We start from the raw sequence: 18,314 nt of genomic DNA on the forward strand, positions 1-18,314 counted from the left end.
AAAGCTAAATATACTGACACATCGGAGATAATGCATTTTACAGATGCCGCTGATAATCTCTCGCAGGTCAGGGTTTCATAATGGCATCTGTTTGAGACTGGATTATAAGAATCCAGACTACAGGGATTAAAGCATTAAATCCTAGAGGACATTTTGATGGACATGATACTGTATAAAAAAAAAGGAAAGCTTTGGATAAAGTCTAGGGTTTGTATCTTTGATAAGTGAAATATATGCTTTTGTTTATATATTCACTTTCTAAAAGTTGTATCAAAATAATCAGAGTGGAATTGTAGTTATTTTTTTTTTTGTAGACAGTTACAGACAGATGGAATCATTTTTATAATCATAATTCTAAGAAATCACCTTAACAATTCTCATGTTTTACTGGATTTACTGGATTAAACACGTTGGATCAACTTTACTCTAAGAATTATGCCTTTAAAATGAATATATTACTAAAAACTGTAATAAATTAAGATTAATTAATTAGGTTGAAGTAATTTATAAGCAGTCATTTAAGTGTTTGAGTAGAATGATAATATTTGTTTAATACTCAGTTGTAACATTGGTGTCAAAAAACACATCAAAAATCCAACCCAGGCTCATTCTGAAAACGTAGTCCCGAGGACGTTTCTGGAGACCACGAATTATGTAGCCGGAGGTACATATGGCTGTATTTCGTTTTTTAAGCGAACGCTGCGGGGCGGTATGACACCATTCCTTTTAGCGCTCGGCGGCTGACCGCTTACCTTCGTGTGAGGGCTTTCCCGCCACGACCAGTTTGTCCGGTTAGCTCATCCTGTACGTTGGCGGACTCGAGACGCAGAGTGGAGCTGACCACGACGACGACGTCCAGGTTTCGAGTCCGGGAAGAGCAGTTCCAGAAATGCAGGTAAGACTAAAACAGAATCCAAGAAATAAAGTGAAGAAGGTTCATAACAGGGTGAGAATGTGGTAAAATCTGAAAACATGGTAAAAAAAAATAAATAAAATAAAATAAATAAAAAAACGGACGAGGGCTTTTCTTTTTCAGACAGCTTTTGCAAATCGTTGTTTGAGTTTAGGGTGGGCGGGTCGATCGGTAAATCGGTTGGTTCGGGGAAGGAGGAGGTTGGTCGGCCGGTCACCCAGTCAATCATTCAGCAAGTCGGACAGACAGACGTTCGTTCGACAGCGGCCTCTGGTGGTTCAGGCGAGAACAGCGTGGGCACGAATGGCATTCACAGGAGACGTCCGAGAAGCCAAAAAGGCGCACACACCGGCCTCTCGCGGATTCGCGAAAACCAAAAACCGCGAAAATACGTACCTGCCGGGACGTATTTCGTGGTCTCCAGAAACGTCCTCAGGACTACGTTTACAGAATGAGCCTGGGTTGCAACAATCCATTACAGAACTGTCCTTTAATTGATTTGTAAACACCAATGTTAGATGTCTATTTGATGTAGTTTTGACAGCAAGGCAGTTTACTTTGTGTACAGTGTCATTGGAATTGAAACTTTCAACTGGATAAAAATTTTCCGTTATTATAATACTGTTTGTGTTGTTATTTGGTGATCAAAAAGGGCATTATTGTGTGGATGTCAAATAGATGTCAAGGGTTCGAATCGATTACTATTTTTGACGTTTTTATTTTTTAAATTCTGTCATGCTAGATGTCAATTTGCTGTCATTTTGACATCAATGCGCCTGCTGGGTTCTATAGTGGTTTCATAGCATTTCCTCCATATTTCTAATAAAAATATGGTCAATGAAAATGTTATTAGAATCATAATTCTAAGAAAACACTCAACAATTCTCAGGTTCTCTGGATTTACTGGATTAAACACGATGAATCAACTTTAAACATGATGTTTTTAACTGAATATTACTCAAAACTAATAAATTAAGATCGATTAATTTAGGTGTAACAAGTAATTCAAGGCTTTGAGTAGAATAATATTTGTTTAATACTCAGTGGGCACCTTCATGTCAAAATGACATCAAAATTATGTCAGAAAACAACTCAAGGGTCCAAATTGATCTGTCAGTTGCCTACTTTGATGTCATAATGGCATCAAATAGACATCTAATATTGGTGTCAAAAAAACACATCAAAAATCATTACAGAACTGTCCTTTAATTGATTTTTTGTGACTTTTTGTAACAGATAATCAAATTAATATTTAATTATGATTATTTAATAAAACCTCAGAACATTTATATAAAGATAATCATTTTCCATTTATTGAATGTAGTAATAAAAAAATAAAATAAATAATAAATAAACAACAACAACAACAACAACAAATATATTTATATGAAATATAAATTATTATTATTATATTATTATTATTATATTATTATTATATTATTATTATTGCCATTGGTATTATTTTTAATATTATTGTTATTATTATCAAGCATTTGGCTACTTTGGTACATTCTCCTGGTAATAAATAAATAAAATACTTTTTGATTAATACAATATAAGAAGAAATAATAATACTATATTAAGCAATAATAAATACACAAAATAGATAATGTATATTTATTTAAATTATTACTTAAAAAGTCATAACATGTCAGCGCAATAGCTTAGTGGTTAGCGTGCCCACATATGGTGGGGTAACACCTAAGGGCGTCCCGAGTTCGAATCCTGGCTCAAGGATATTTCCCGACTCTACCACCCTCTCTCTCTCTCTCTCTCTCTCTCTCCCACTTCGCTTCCTGTCTAATTACTGTCGTATCTAATAAAGACAAAATGGCCAAAAAAAAAAAAAGTCCTAAACATTAAAAATAACTTTCAAGTTTAAAATCAAATCAAGCAAAAAGTGAATTCAAGTAAACAGTTCATCACTAGAACATATTAGCTTTAGGGTGGTTTTCTGTGGTTTCGAAAAAAAACATGGATTTTATATATAATTTTTTTTGACAAATGACTTGAGTTCAGATTTAATTTCACGCTTAGTCTTTTGAAGAACACTTTTTCAGACTTTGCAGTCTTTTTGCTTCTTAGAACAATCTGAAGCTTCATTAAATTTCCATTTGCTCCAATTTTAATTTCAATTCCAAGACAACAGTCACGTTTTTTTGATCACTAAAACCCTGTGAAACTCCAGTGAAAACAGTATACAATAAAGTATACAAAAAGTGAAAAAAATATACAAAAAATCTAAATGTTGGAAAAAAAATTCCATAGTAAAACTCTCAAACATGAATAATTCCATTAAATAAAAGCCATAGAGAATCTAAAATAAATCCCTCCCTTTCCATAATTCACCTTCTCCATCATCTCCTCATTGGGAATTCATATTGGTCTTCTTTCTCTAGAGAGCCATTTCCTGTCTCATGTTTTTTTTTTTTTTTTTACCTCCCAGCATGCCGTGCTCTGATCGCGCTGTTAGACTTACAGATTAGTGCCTTTTAATTTACTCTCCCGCCGGCTTCTCACGTCTGCTATACGCGGTCAAGGTTTCGCTTTCCACCTGCGGTTCACAGCGTCTAGATTTCATTTGGTTAACCTCACTTTAATAAACCGCCTAATAATAGGCTGAAAGGGTGTCATCCGCTTGCATGAGAATGAGATGTGGAACGTACTGAGAAAGCCATATATAAATTTGCTAAGATTAAAGCTACTACACTGAAAAAAATATCTGTTAATTAACAGTTTCTGTTTTTTTTATCTCTGCTCTGTTAACTTTTGATGTTGAAAAATTAACTCTACAGTTTAGTGACTTTTGTTGACATTTTAGCACTTTGAAATAATATAATGTATAAGAAATAATGCAGAGAGAAATAAGTCAGAATAAAATAACAGAAAACGTACTGGCAGTTTATTGCGAGGTTTTTGTAACATAATATGTAACACCATCTCAGACAATATAATCACTTTAAATTATTAAAAATGTCAATAAATGTCACTTTTTTGAACTTTCCAAGGTTGTTGGAAGAAAGATCAAGGCCCGCAATTCAATAAAACAATATATTCAATAAAAATACAATGTGAATCCCAAAAAAACAAAAAAACTGCTAATTTCCGAATATTTTTTTTACAAGCATGTCATTTGGGTTTTCTAAAAATGTCTCACTTGTGGTTTGTAACGTAATTTATTTGTTTGTAAAAAAGTACATGATAAAGATATTAAAGTTTATGGGAATCCAATTTATTTCCCATTTCAAATTGTTTCTGTAATCTTCAATCAAATTCCTACCATTTACTTCATTTTTGCACTGACGGTCCTTCTGTGATTATATCAGTTTATAGGCTTCTTCCATGATATTCTTAGCCACGCCCCTCGTACCATTGGTTGCTACTAGGAAATGATGCTCAAAAAAAAAAAAAAAAAAAAAAGCACCCCTATACTGAAAAAAATGATTCAAAGATGATTCCTTGGACAAAGATGATTACTCAAATGTTTTTTAAGATAAGTGGTAGCAAAAAAATTATTTAGGCTGAATTTAACAAACAAATTTAGTTGAACGTCACTAAATTTAAGTTGTTTGTTTAATTCAACACAGTTTTCCAGTGATGGGTTGCTGCTGGAAGGGCATCCGCTGCATACAACATATGCTGGATAGGTTGGCGGTTCATTCCACTGTGGTGACCCCTGATTAATAAGGGACTAAGCCGAAAAGAAAATGAATGAGAGAGTGAATTCAACACAAATAAATTATTTGCAACAATTTTGCAGACATCATTGTTTTTCAGTATTTTTTCCACTCAATATTCTGTTTCAGGTGGAAGTCCATCAACATAATGAAATAAAAGTCTCAGCAGCTAACGGTTGATGCAGACTTTAAATAAAAAGTTATAGAATATTATTTTTTTTATTATAATATTTAAATAATATTAAAATAATAGTAAATTAATATTATTTGTATTATTTTATAAGGACTTAATTTATTCAATTAATTTGTTATATTAGCGAGTCAAAAGTAAAATATTTGAATAATTCCGCCAAATACACTCTGAAATGGGTGTTTCATTTAGACACAGAATAGATTCAGAGTACCAATCAAAACATTCAGAGCAGAGCTTGGCTTAAGGGTTTACAAACCTTTAAAACAAATATCAATTAGCCCATAATTACTCACACTCAGGCCATCTTTAGTGTATGTGACTTTTTTCCTGTCAGATGAAAACAAAGTAGTTTTAAATTCCATGCTGTATAATGCTGTTGGATTGTGGCTTTATTTTGAAGTTTCCATAAACGCATAAATCCATAGTAAAATTAACCCATACGCCACCATAACTGACTTAACTCATGTTTTATGAAGAAGATCAATGTGTTTTTGTAACAAAGATATTTTTAATTTTCAAATGATAAACTCAATCACTGACGTCTAGCAGTGGCTGGATGCATATTTTGTGCAACTGATCTCACAATAAAACGTAAGAATTTTACGATTTGTCAGTTAGTGGCTAATTCGAACGAATTTGTACGAGTTCAGTCGTACGAAATTGTACGATTTTAAAAAGGAGGAGTGGCACCTAACCCCACCCCGAAACCCTACTGTCATTGGGGGATGAGCAAATCGTACTATATTGTACAAATTAGATTGTACGAAGTCATAGGAATTACCCATTAAATGAAAAAGGTTACGAAATACCGTAAGATTGTGTTGATATGACGTATGACGGATAAACATATATGCACCATTGTAAGAGTAACCATATAACGTCATAAAGTAACAACAAGAAAACTTTTAATTGACAAAATCCAATCCCTGATGTCCAGCATTGGTCGAATACTTGTTTTGGACAACTGAAGTATATGACTTATGACTAGACCCACATGGAATCTGCACGCGCAGAATTCCGCAGATTTACAGATTTCTGCAGATTTACACAGATTCTGCAGATTTATACAGATTTTAGCCCATCAATTATTCTGTTTATTTACTTGTGTACATTTGTTTAAACTTATATTAAATCAGTTTTTAAAATAATTTCAGTAATATTATTGACTAACATGAAAATATTCAAATGATTTATTTACAATACAGTGTGTAAAGTAATATTTTCTGTCTTTTGGTAGATCTATTATATGACTTGCTTTGTTTACCAAATAAAGTGGATCTAATTGGATTTGCATTGTAACATTAAATAAAAGTTAAAAAGGTATTACTTTTTGGTTCATATATTAAGGTTTTAGTTATGATATTCCCAAAATCATTCCGCAGAAATCCTTCCGCAGAAATAGCAAAAAAAATGTCTGCAGATTCTGTCTGGCCCAACTTATGACAGATACACAAATATGCAGCAGTGTAAGAGTAATATACTATGTAACATTTTACGGTAATGACACTTACTGTTTTCTTACTGTTTCTTACTTACTGTTTTTAATAGTTTTCTTGTTCATCGTCATCTGTGGTAACAAACTGGTAAGCGGTTCCAGCAAGACATAATGAATGAATACTGAATCTACAGTACATTCCTATTTATGCTACATGGCTGTTGAATGCTTGATTCTGATAGGCTGATAAATATTGAAGGTGTGCGGTTATTTTTACATAAACATACAGCTAAAGTAGAGCTAAAGTTATTTAGTGAACAAAAACTAAAAATATCAAAAGCTCTTACGTTAATTAAAATAGCATTCACAAGTAAATCACAAATAAAAGAAGAACTAAATGAAACTAACAACTGTGACTGAAAAAACAACCAAAATAAAACAATAATGAGCTAAAATAATAATCGTTTTCAGAATAAACCGCTCATTTTATAGAAGTTTAGAGAATGTAGATGGAGCTTTACAACCAACACTTCCGAAGAACATTTTTGGAGCTTTACAACCATGTTTTTTATTTATTTATTTACAAAAAGACCATATTAAACTGCATATTCTATGATATGAAGATTATCTTAATTCTTCATCATTTTCACTTTTATTCACTCAAGAGGCATTCCAGTGGTTTTGAGTTTAATGTCTGTTTGAACTATTGTTTTACTTCTATTAAGACATTGAAGCTCTGCAAACACTACATTTTGCAATGGTCAACACTGGATATGTTCCGTTTACTCTGTAAACCAGTGTTTCTCAACCACGTTTCTGGAGGACCACCAGCTCAGCAAATTTTCCCTCCTCCTTCCCCAAACACACTGATTCAGATCATCATCTCATTAGCAGAGATTATAAGACCTTTGATGGGCGTGACAGACAAAGGAGACATCCAAACAGGGAGTGCTGGTGGTCATCCAGGAACGTGGTTGAGAAACACTGCGTTAAACTACAATTACTAAATTGAAGGCAAGGCAAGTTATTTATATAGAACAAATCATACACAATGGTAATTCAAAGTTCTTTACATAAACAAGAATAAAAGAAACAAGAAAATCAACTGATTAAATATTTAAATATGATTGCTGATTATTTATATAAAATATAACAAATATAAAATATTTAAAAATGATTAAAAACAGATTATAATGTGTTAAAACAGGTTATAAAAGAATGAAAAGAAAAGAAAGACATAGTGTAATCTGTCGGACGTAGCACAGTGCTCATTCAGCAAAGGCACAGCAAACAGATGTGGTTTCAGTCTTGATTTGAATGTGCCTAATGTTGGAGCACATCTGATCATTTCTGGAAGCTGATTCCAGCAGCGAGGGGGTGTAGTAGCTGAAGGCGGATTCGCCCTGCTTTGACTAAACTCTTGCAATTTCTTATTTATATGATCCTAATGATCTGAGTGATCTCTTAGGCTTGTATTCAGCAAGCATATCTGTAATGTATTGTGGTCCTAGGCCATTTAAGGACTTATAGACAAGTAATGAGTAGTCTATTACAGTAATCCGCCCTGCTGGTGATAAAAGCATAAACAAGTTTCTCTAAGTACTCACTGAAAACAAAGTATCTAATTCTAGCAATGTTTGAGATGACAGTGTGCTGATTTACTTACTGCTTTGACATGACTATTGAAATTCTGATCTGACTCCAGAATAACACCAAGATTTTTGACCTTAAAATAAAACTAAATATCTAAAAACTAAACAGAAATGGGTTCACAAAATCAAGGCTAAACTAAACTTAAATGGACTCGAAATTAACAGCAAAAAAATAAAAATAAATAAAATAGCATTGGAATAAAAATGTATTTTAAAACTATTATAACCTCCAGGCGGGTTTAAACTGCATTCGATTTCAATATCAATACGCCGAATGATTTCAGCTATTTTTTCTAATAATTCTACATCTCTTTGTCAGTAATTCCTTAATACATATTATATTACATCCAGCTGTATTCACACGAATCTTTTTTTTCTCCACTGCTATTTTGCAAAAATGCAGCTTATTTCTGCAAAAGCTATCTATAACCGTTTTGAAAGCAGCTGATCTATTGTCGAGCGTCTGAAAAAAAGTACTGCTACGACTTTAGTAACTCCTCACCGCTAGTCTAGATGAGAAACATGCTAAAAAAGAGAGAAAGCGAGTCTTTCTGTGAAAAGGACACCGTGTTCATCTCTAGGAGCAAAGCTTTGGGAAGAAAGGCTGAGTGAGAGGAAAAAAGATAAAAGACGGGAATAGAAAGAAAGGAGAGAAACAGACAAAAAAGGCACCTTCAGTTCCAGCAAAGGTGAAGCCACATCCAGACAAAAGAGTAGAGCAAGAACAACCATTAATAAATAACGACATTATTTATTAATTGCATATTGTGGATGATGTTTCTCCTTTTTATGTTCTTCATTTTTTTTTTTTAACCTAAATTCAGCCTTTCTTCCTTATACGTGTGGGGTTTTGAGCTCTCTTGCGTTCTTGGTTTTCAGAGTCATTAAAATTAAGAGGTTCAATACACATGTCCAGGATTTCATTATCGTTGAACTTGATGAAGGTTCATGCATCGATTTTAATACACCGGCTCCAGTATATCTTGTATCCAAAAAGTGACTACTTACAACAATGAAAACAAATAGCCACTGGAAGTCATCGGAGACTCTGAAACACTTAGAACTGATAAAGGTCTTGTCTTTCTGAATTATCCCTGCAGACACAGGATGTCAACATATTGTCATTGTGGCGTTGTACCCCAACGTTGTGGGAACATTGGATTTTGTTTGGAAATGAAAATCGGTTCAACGGAAAATCAATGTCCAACGTCCAACCTAAAATCAAACTAAAATCAACCAAATATCAACGTCTAATCATGTTGCACCTTGACGTTGTGTGGACATTACCCATATGACATCTTTCAGACATTGGATTTTGAACTAAAATCAACCAAATATTAATTTGACATTGATTCAATTCGATAATCGATTCAATTTGATATTGATATCAATTCGAATACCAATAATTTGACGCCGTTATTGGACGTCAAAAAAACATCCTTAGACGCCAACTAGAGATTTAAATTGGTCATCTGATGTCATGACCTAAATTGAACATTTAGGTCACTTATGATGTTGTGTGCCTGCTGGGATGATTATCACAGACTCCCCCCAAAAATGGGCCTCGGCAGTGTATTGAAGAGTCACTATCTTGAATTTGAAAAACAAATCCTATTCACGTTTTACATTCAGAAATGATGATTGTCTTCAATGTTTTTTTTCTAAAAATAACTTCTCCCTTCTGACTTGTTTATGCCATTTGTGGTTTTAACTACTAGCCTTACTAATATCCTGTGGCCAGTTCAATCTTGGGTTAGAGATAATTATATATATTCTTTGAAATAGCAGAACTACCTTCAGAAAATGTGAAGATGCTGTTAAGGGTGGACTTCAAGTATAGTTCCATTCTGGTATGAAGTTTCCACTTTTCCCCAGTAAAGACCTGAGGAATAAAATCATTTCATGTTTAGATATCTTTCGTTAAATACAAACATTCTTCAAAATAAATATTCATTTAATTTAAAATAGTCAGTTCTTATAATAACACCAGCACTAGTTAGTTCCATGAAGAACTTTTAATATTCATAGAACCTTTCAATTACACAAAGATGTTCTTAAAACCAGGAGTCCCCAACCATCCCAGATTATTGTGTTGTAAAAGAGTTGCTACCTGGAAAATGGAGCATGCAAAATGACTCTTTATGTGATCCCATCATTAATTCTGGGTTTACGCCAAACTAGTCACTAGCTCTCGTTTCCTCAGAGAATGGTTTTCACCTCACACAAATTTTCATCTCAATGTGGATTATTTGAATTTAACAATAGATGTGAATAATTTAAATTCCATGTGATTGCACCAGACAATGATGTTCGAGTTCTCTGGTGAAATTTTTTCTATTTGTAATGACATCGTATATAATTTACTTGGACGAATACTTAGTGAAGTTTATTTATAAACTATTTTCAATAGGATCACGTGCTTATGATTTTTCTCAACTGGTCCCGCAGCAGCTCATGATTGATTTTCAACTCAGATGATTCCTAACTCACTATAAACAACCAGAGTTTTCTTATCTTATTATCTTCGTATTGAAGAATGTCCCCGTACCCACCCCTACTCCCACTCCTTTCCAGATGGTCAACGTGGTGTCCCAGTGATTAGCACTGTTCCCTCACAGCAAGAATGTCTCTGGTTAAAGTCCCTTCTAAACCAGTTGACATTTCTGTGTGGAGTTTGCTCGTTCTCTCCGTGCTCGTGTGGGTTTTCCCCGGGTTCTCCGGTTTTCTCACACAGTCCAAAAAAACGTGCAGCCTAAGTAAACTGAACATACTAAATTGATACCAAAGCCAAGCTCTTAGTGAGTTCACCTCTTCTCAGCCATCCTTTATCAGTCATTAGCCAGAAATAAGATGGGGGAGTTCATCGCGATCTACCTGAGCTCAAACTCCCCTCTTGCCCTGCAAACAGGAGCGAGCCCAGGGCTCGAGGATCTCATAAGCTCAGGGCTCTCTCCCGGGACAGCATGCCAAACATGCTTTATTATCAATCATCAGCTAAGTGTGAATTCTTGAAATGCCACATTTAATGTGTAAAATTAAGCTAATACAGCATGAGTGATCTCTCGAAAGTGTCTTGTATTGTTGCAGGTAACAAGCTCAGCGCTCACATTAAATATTATAGTGAGCTGTAATGTGTTTCCATCTTAGTGTATGCACATTAAATAGGTTTTTCCTACATCCTAAATGTTTATCTGCATTTTCAAAATGCATGTGACCTATTAAGCATCGTTCATGCTAGATTTCACAATGCGCTTAAAGATGGAAACATAGCTGAATGTCCAAGATGTTACTAACTGTTTCCATTTAAATATGTTAATTAAATTTGTGCGCAAAACTGGAATATTGCATAAAAGAGGTGCGAATAAAGCAGCGTTTCCAATCAATGAGTCTAAGAGAACAAAATCGTCACTTCCTGATAAACTGGTGCCAAATATTAAAAATAATAATGGAATTTGCTGCGGTAGGAAAAACTGCGTAAATCTTTTCTTCATTTAATACATGACTTGCGCCTCAGAAGACAATGCCGACATGCAATGAACACGTGGTGGCATTTGAAGGCTTGGCATATTGACATTTCCATCAAGCTTGTTTTGTGTGCATATCCAAAATGCTAGCACAGCTAACGACATGCTCAGGAACTAGAAATTTTACTTCAGCGCTAGTTCTTCTAGAAAGACCTAATCTCATGTAACTCAACACAATCAGTTCCAACCAATAGCGACCCAATACAAGGAATATAAGCAGGCCACTCATTTATTTGCAGATACTAATGTAGACATTTATCCACCATCCTCCCCACCCCTATCTATAGACGCGATAGACGAATTTCGTTTGATAGCACCAAATGAGTCACGCGTTCTGCTTTGTTCATGCTGCCTGGCAAAATTAGTCTCAGTCGGTGCATGTGACCTGCTTGCACAAATTTTAGCATTTAAGTGAAGTTAATTTATAAACTAATTTCGAGAGGATTGCATGCTTATGATTGACCACAGCCGGTCCCGCATTAGCTAATCATGATCCTCCAATCATATGATTCCTAAGTCACTATTAAAAACCACAGTCTTCATTTCACAACTATCTTCATCTGAAAGAAACCAAGTGTGAACTCTTGAATATTCCTTCATTCTCAGCAGTCATAGCTGGATATACAAACTTCCGATTCAAGCTACAGATTGAGGCCTCCATCAAAGAAATCTTATACTTCATCAAATAAATGTATTTCGATATCATATTTACCTTCCTGGTCTTCTAGTAGAAATAAAACTCATCGATTCCTTCCTAATATTGGGATCAGAAAAAAGGTAATGCAAAGTTTCCTCAACTTTGTTTGGGTTTTGCTAGACTATATTTACCTTTTGTTATTTCCTTGTGCGTTTGAATTAGTCGGTGGAGCAAGCAGTGTTGATCTTCATCTGTGGAGGCGGAGCTTAGCCACACTTTTAAATAATAGAGCATCACATTAACACATTTATTACAAATTGGCTTCAATGTAAACTGTTTTAGACCAAATTCACCTTTTTTTGAAATTTGACTTTTTGGTTTATGACATCTTTAAATTTCAGCCACTAATTGACAACATCCGATAAACAACTTGCAGCTTTTCAAGCCAACTGAAGCAGGAGCTGGAAGAGTTGTGGTGCTCTGAAAGCTGATAGACTCTCCTCCTTCATCTGTATCGTCCAGCAGCAGATGGGTATTGACAGCTGGCTGACGTCCAGTCACAGAGAGCAGTGTGTGTTCCCTCTCCTGGAGCTTTCGCTCAGTCTCTGTGGGTTCTTTACATCCGTGCGGAAGTGTATTGGACTTTAATTACGGCTTCTGTTTGCTCTGGATTAGCGGTAGGCCTACAATCTCGTTTGGGAGAGCAACTGCACAACAACCAAAACAACAACGGCAATAATTTTAGCTGTTGGTTTACGGCTTTAGAAGGAAAAAATGTGAGTGGTGTTCAAGGGTGAAAACTCATAGCGGTAATATCAAGATGGTGCCCTGACGTTTATGAGATGTTCTGGGTGTATTTTAAAATTTTGTGAAGCGGTTGCTAGAGAATTTTTATTTATTTATTAAAACATGAAGCCTTACATGAAGACTTAAAGGGGTAGTCCAAAGTGTATTTTTAAAGCTTGATTGTGTTTATAAGATGCAAAGCAATGCTTTATTTGTAAAAAATCATGTCATTTTTTCATATACCTTACTTTGATTATATAATGCTACATGACAATGAACATCATATTTCTTAGTTCCTCTGAAAGCCCGCCCTCAAGAGGCTCTGATTGGTCAGCTAACATAATGTGTTGTGATTTGCGGATCGGTTCCACATCACCAGGAAGCTTCACGTCCAGTCACTAGGACCTCTGATGTGTAAATACTGTCAGTGAGTGTAGCCATGGGGGTTTGAACCTAAATTAGACATAAAATGAAGAGGGCACAGCTGCACCTCATGCCTGCTCTCTAAAATAAAATCTGACAAGTGTCTTTTATATATATTTATTCGGGTTATAAGCATGTGTAAGTAATATAAAATGTTCACATGTCTTTTGCAAGTTCGTTTTTTGAGATGTAGAATGCAGGGAAAGCAGCCGCATAGAGAGACACTGCAGCGCTGCTGAAGATTGTGGGTGTTTACAGTGGTTTGACAGATAAATATGAATTAGTAGCTAAATTGTTAACGGTGCCAAAAACAGCATTTCCCGTAGGTTACATCCTTGTTTACGTCCTCACTACAACATACCGTTAACGCTAGAAACTATGGATGTAATCGATCAATTTTAACAAATAAAAATACTTACAGGTTTTGGCTCACAATCCACAGCTTCTTTTATTATGGTTGAAGCTGCTGCTTTTTTTGAGGAGTTTTAACCGAATCCAGCACTGAACTAGGAGAGGTTCTGGAAGCTCTCCTTTGTCAAATGCTAGCTATATATTCATTAATTCATTTTCTTTTGGCTTAATCCTTTATTTATCTGGGGTTGCCATAGCGGAATGAACCGCCAACTTATCCAGCACATGTCTTACGCAGCAGATGCCCTTCCAGCTGCAACCCATCACTGGGAAACGCTATATAGCATTTATAATTCTCTGGAACGTAATTAAAATTAAGCTGTAAGCACTTCTCTCATTGTGCGTGTCCTTTGGAAGCCCAAATTTAGAAACAGAACAAGCTCTGTGAGAAAGCAGCCATTGGACGACATTTTAGCTTTCTTTGCTATAACATTACAGCATCCCTGGCCACGCTCCTTTACTGTGTGAGGTGTATGTGTTTGGTGTATGCATATATTCTGAAGCAAATGTGATCCCATTACCCAGATGTATTTTTTTTTTTTGTAGTCCCCAAACTTCGTTCGCTGTAGGCTTTGCTAAGCTATACTGTAACTCTGTAAAAGCCAATGTCTCCCTTTATAATGAACTTTGAGCATCTTTCATTCAGAGATATTTTTATGTTCACACAACTACATTACACATCAACTAAAGTTTAAAGTAAGATATAATAGTGGACCACCCCTTTAAGGCTTTTCTAAAATGGAAGTGACAATCAAATGAACTTGTTCTCAAACAGTATTATTAATCATTATTATTAATATTATTATTATTAGTGTAAACTAATTTATGAAATGTACTTAAATTTTGCTTTAGATTTTAGACAAATGTGCAATTACAAATGTGTTTATTTTATATTTAAAAAGAGCTTTGAACATGTTTTATTAAATATAAAAAATACAAACAAATAAAATGTATGTAGTTTAAACATATATTTTGTTTCCTTCACTTCCGTTAATTGGTAAAGTTTTGTTCCTCGCCACTGTCACCACTGGCTTGCTTAGTTGGGACTTGTGGGGCTGCGCATCGATGGATTTGATCTTCAGTGTTTGGAATTCCAGCAGTTAAATGTAAACCACACTGAACTAAACTAAACTGAACTTTAACTCTGGAAGCTGGACTTACACCGTTTCAATTTACTAGAACTTCTATGTTAAGCTGCTTTGACATAATCTACATTGTAAAAGCTCTATAGAAAAAATCATGAATTTCACTGAATAAATAATAATTTCTATAAATAGGAGAAATCTGCTTTCATTTTGACAAAATATACAGTAAAAAATCTCTTATATTTAATAACGGCATTGAACATGGCTCATTTAATATTACTTTTCTAAATGAAGTAATATAATAAACAATGTGATGACAGCAACAACAACAAATAACAGTAATTAAAAAAAAATTATAAATAAATAATAATAATATATATATTCCATTAAAGCATGCAAATTTTAATACAATGTTATATTTTAATATAACAAACATTTTGAATAAGGCTTGTTAGATTTTTTATCAATAAAAACAATTATGTTTCTACATATCTTGCACAGATATAGTAATAAAAGGTGAAAATTTCATCATTTAATAAAAGCTTTTAATCTCTTCAGATTTAAAAAAAAAAAAAAAAAAGAATGATTATTCATGATATTCAATGATATATTCCCTCGCCAGCTCCTTGCTACACAATACAGTAACACTTTAGTTTGGGTCACAATTCATTCTGTTAACTACTGGCTTATTATTGCGATTAATTATTCATTAGTAGTTATAAAGTATGATCTTACTCTGCATTCCTAATCCTACACAAAACCTAAACCCAACTTCTACCTCACTAACAATTATTAAACAGCTGATTAGTACTTTATTAAGCTAGTATGGTTTAATATTGTGACCTAAAGTGTTACCCACAATACCAAAACTTAATTTAAATTTATACTTAAAACCGACCTACAATCTTTCGACATTTCAACCCCTAGAGCTCCGCCCCTGTGAAACCCAAAGTCCCCGAGTTTACTGTAGGGAAATCAGGCCTGCGCTGAAAATGGCAAGGAACCAAAGCGGAGGAACCGTCCTATCCGTCACGGATCATTGGCTTCTACTGAGCTATCCGTGTGGGGGTTTGAAATCATCAGCACACTAATAGACTGAACTTACCCAATGGGGCTTATGGCAGGCCTTCAGAAACGTTCATAAGGCATGTTTGGAAAAAAAAAAAAAAACGTGTGGATGCTCATATCGCTCGTCTCTGATGGCGTGTGACTGTTTTAAAAGTTCACCTCAGGTTGTGTGGAAGAATCGCTCCAGCCTGGAAAATAGCTGGCTAGGTGAAGGAACATCTGTTTCCGATGGATCCAGTCCCACCTCGCTGGGAAGCCAGATGGAAAGAAAAGGAGATAAAAAGAGAGAGAGAATGAAGCGAGACTCAAAGAGAGAGTAAAAAAAAAGCATTCAGAAAGGTGACTAATTACGCCTCTGATGTCTGCATTCAGACTGTGAAAGTGAATTACACATCTAACAGGCTGTGACTCTAGAGAACCTGGGTTTGGCTTCTCTGATTGCTCAAGGTATTACAAATATTTCACAGATTTTTTATTTCCCCAGAAAGACAAGCCGGACGTGCTCGCCATAGATCTAAATTCACTTAATCTCGTTAAGCAAGATGCAATACAGTCAGGCTGACAAAGCACTTCAGCTTTAATGGAGATTCGCCTCAGCATTGGCTCGCGCTTCCCAGAAATCGACACTCATTATCTGGATCTGGTTATTGGTGCGGCGGCCCGGCGTTTCAACATCGCAGCTTTGTGGGGTAAATTTACAGAACGCTCCGCCCCATTCCCGAAGAAACACCATTAACCTCGTACATTAGCTAACCCTGTGCATATGCTGAAATTTATTAACTTTTATGGCCGGCGATAATTTCCATTATGAAGCCATTATGAAGCGCTTCAGTAAATGTCTGAGATTTGTGACTTAATGGAGGAATTAACCAAAGGTTCGGTCATATTGAGAAGCCTTTGTGCAGTGAGCTTAGTTTCCAAATGAATCAAAGAGCATGTCTGGGTTTGATGAGGCTGAATGGCTCATTTCTCTCTTTACTCTTACAGAAAAACTACAAGAGCTTCAGATGTTAAAGTTACATTAGAAATACACATGGAACACAAAGGAAACAGGGTTTTGAACCAATTACATGTTAGGAAAGAAGTAATCGAATGTCGTTGACACTCAGATAAGCTTAGTTAACAGTGAGTTATGTTCGGCTCTTGCCACTTGAAATGTACTTTATCAGCTGAGAAAGAAAAAGCATGGACCGTAGTGAAAATCAAGTATCTCCAAGAGAACAAATGGAAAATTATTCAAAATGTTCACCTGAACAGATTACAGATTCATCTGTAGGTTCAAGAGAGAGAGTTATTGCTAGCTTTATCACGACACACCACAGCCCTTATAATTTAAGCCTATTTTTCCCCTTTTCACCAAATGTCTTAATTATATTGTGAAATATTTGATATTTCAATTCTCAAATATATATGTCGGCATATATATATATATATATATAAGATTATGTTTTTTGTATTTTTAACAACTTAAGATTGACCATTTTATTTGATCGATTATGGGTGCCGACGTGTATGTTTACAACATGATAATTCATCAGCTACCTCAAAATGAATGCAAGTATGTGACTGTTCAATTAGGAGAAGAAAAGTGTAAGTAGCATGCACAGTGTGTATCTGATGTATATGAGAACTTTGGCCCATACAGACAAGTCTTTATAGCTGGAAGTCAATCACCGACAGGCAGGGGTGCTGCTGGCCGGTATGGGCCTTATGAGGGTGTCGAGAGTGTTGGGGGGTGGTGTTGCAGACGACAGTTAAAAAAAAAAGGGGGGGGGGGGCATCTGGTATGTAATGGTATCTCTGGGAGCCCCAAAACAGTGTGGGCCCTAAGAACCGTCCTATTCCCCGTCCTAAAACATTTTATATTGCCTGATTACGCAAAACACAATGCCGACAAAAACAATGGACAAATGATTTTGTTTTAAATCAACTGAAGAAAACGTCTAAATCTTTTGTTTTCCTAAAATTGTTTATAAACTGCAAACTTACATTGTAAATTTCACCACAGTTTAACTCTGATTTCTTCACGCAACATCATGGCAATTTATAACTTTCTGATTTACTGGCTAATTGATATTATTTTTTACGATCTCATTTGTACAAAGACGCGAATGGACGTTCTGCGGTGCGTTACACGCGAATATGGAGGCGATTCATGCAAATAAGGCGGCGCGAATGATGCGATTCATGCCAATGAAGAAGCACTAGTTGAGCGTTTTGTGCGATTGAATCGCTCGAGTAGGAAAATCTGAACTTCAGTGGACATTCGCAGTCCGTTAACCAGTCAGAAGCTTTCTCTTGTAGGGGCGTGATTATGATGTAGCGCCTACTTCCATTCATACGCACGAGAATGCGTCAGACCAGAAACGCAAGGTCATGCGTCAAGTTTCGCAGGTTGCTGCAGTGCAAAGTTCAAGCTTGGTGAACTCTGATCTGCGAAATCGCATCATGTGACTGCGTGAGACCAATCCAAGATCAAAACATGACCTCTCTGGACAAAAATTTTAAAC

This window comes from Danio aesculapii, chromosome 22 (genome assembly GCF_903798145.1).
Source record: "Danio aesculapii chromosome 22, fDanAes4.1, whole genome shotgun sequence".
NCBI classification, from domain to species: domain Eukaryota; kingdom Metazoa; phylum Chordata; class Actinopteri; order Cypriniformes; family Danionidae; genus Danio; species Danio aesculapii.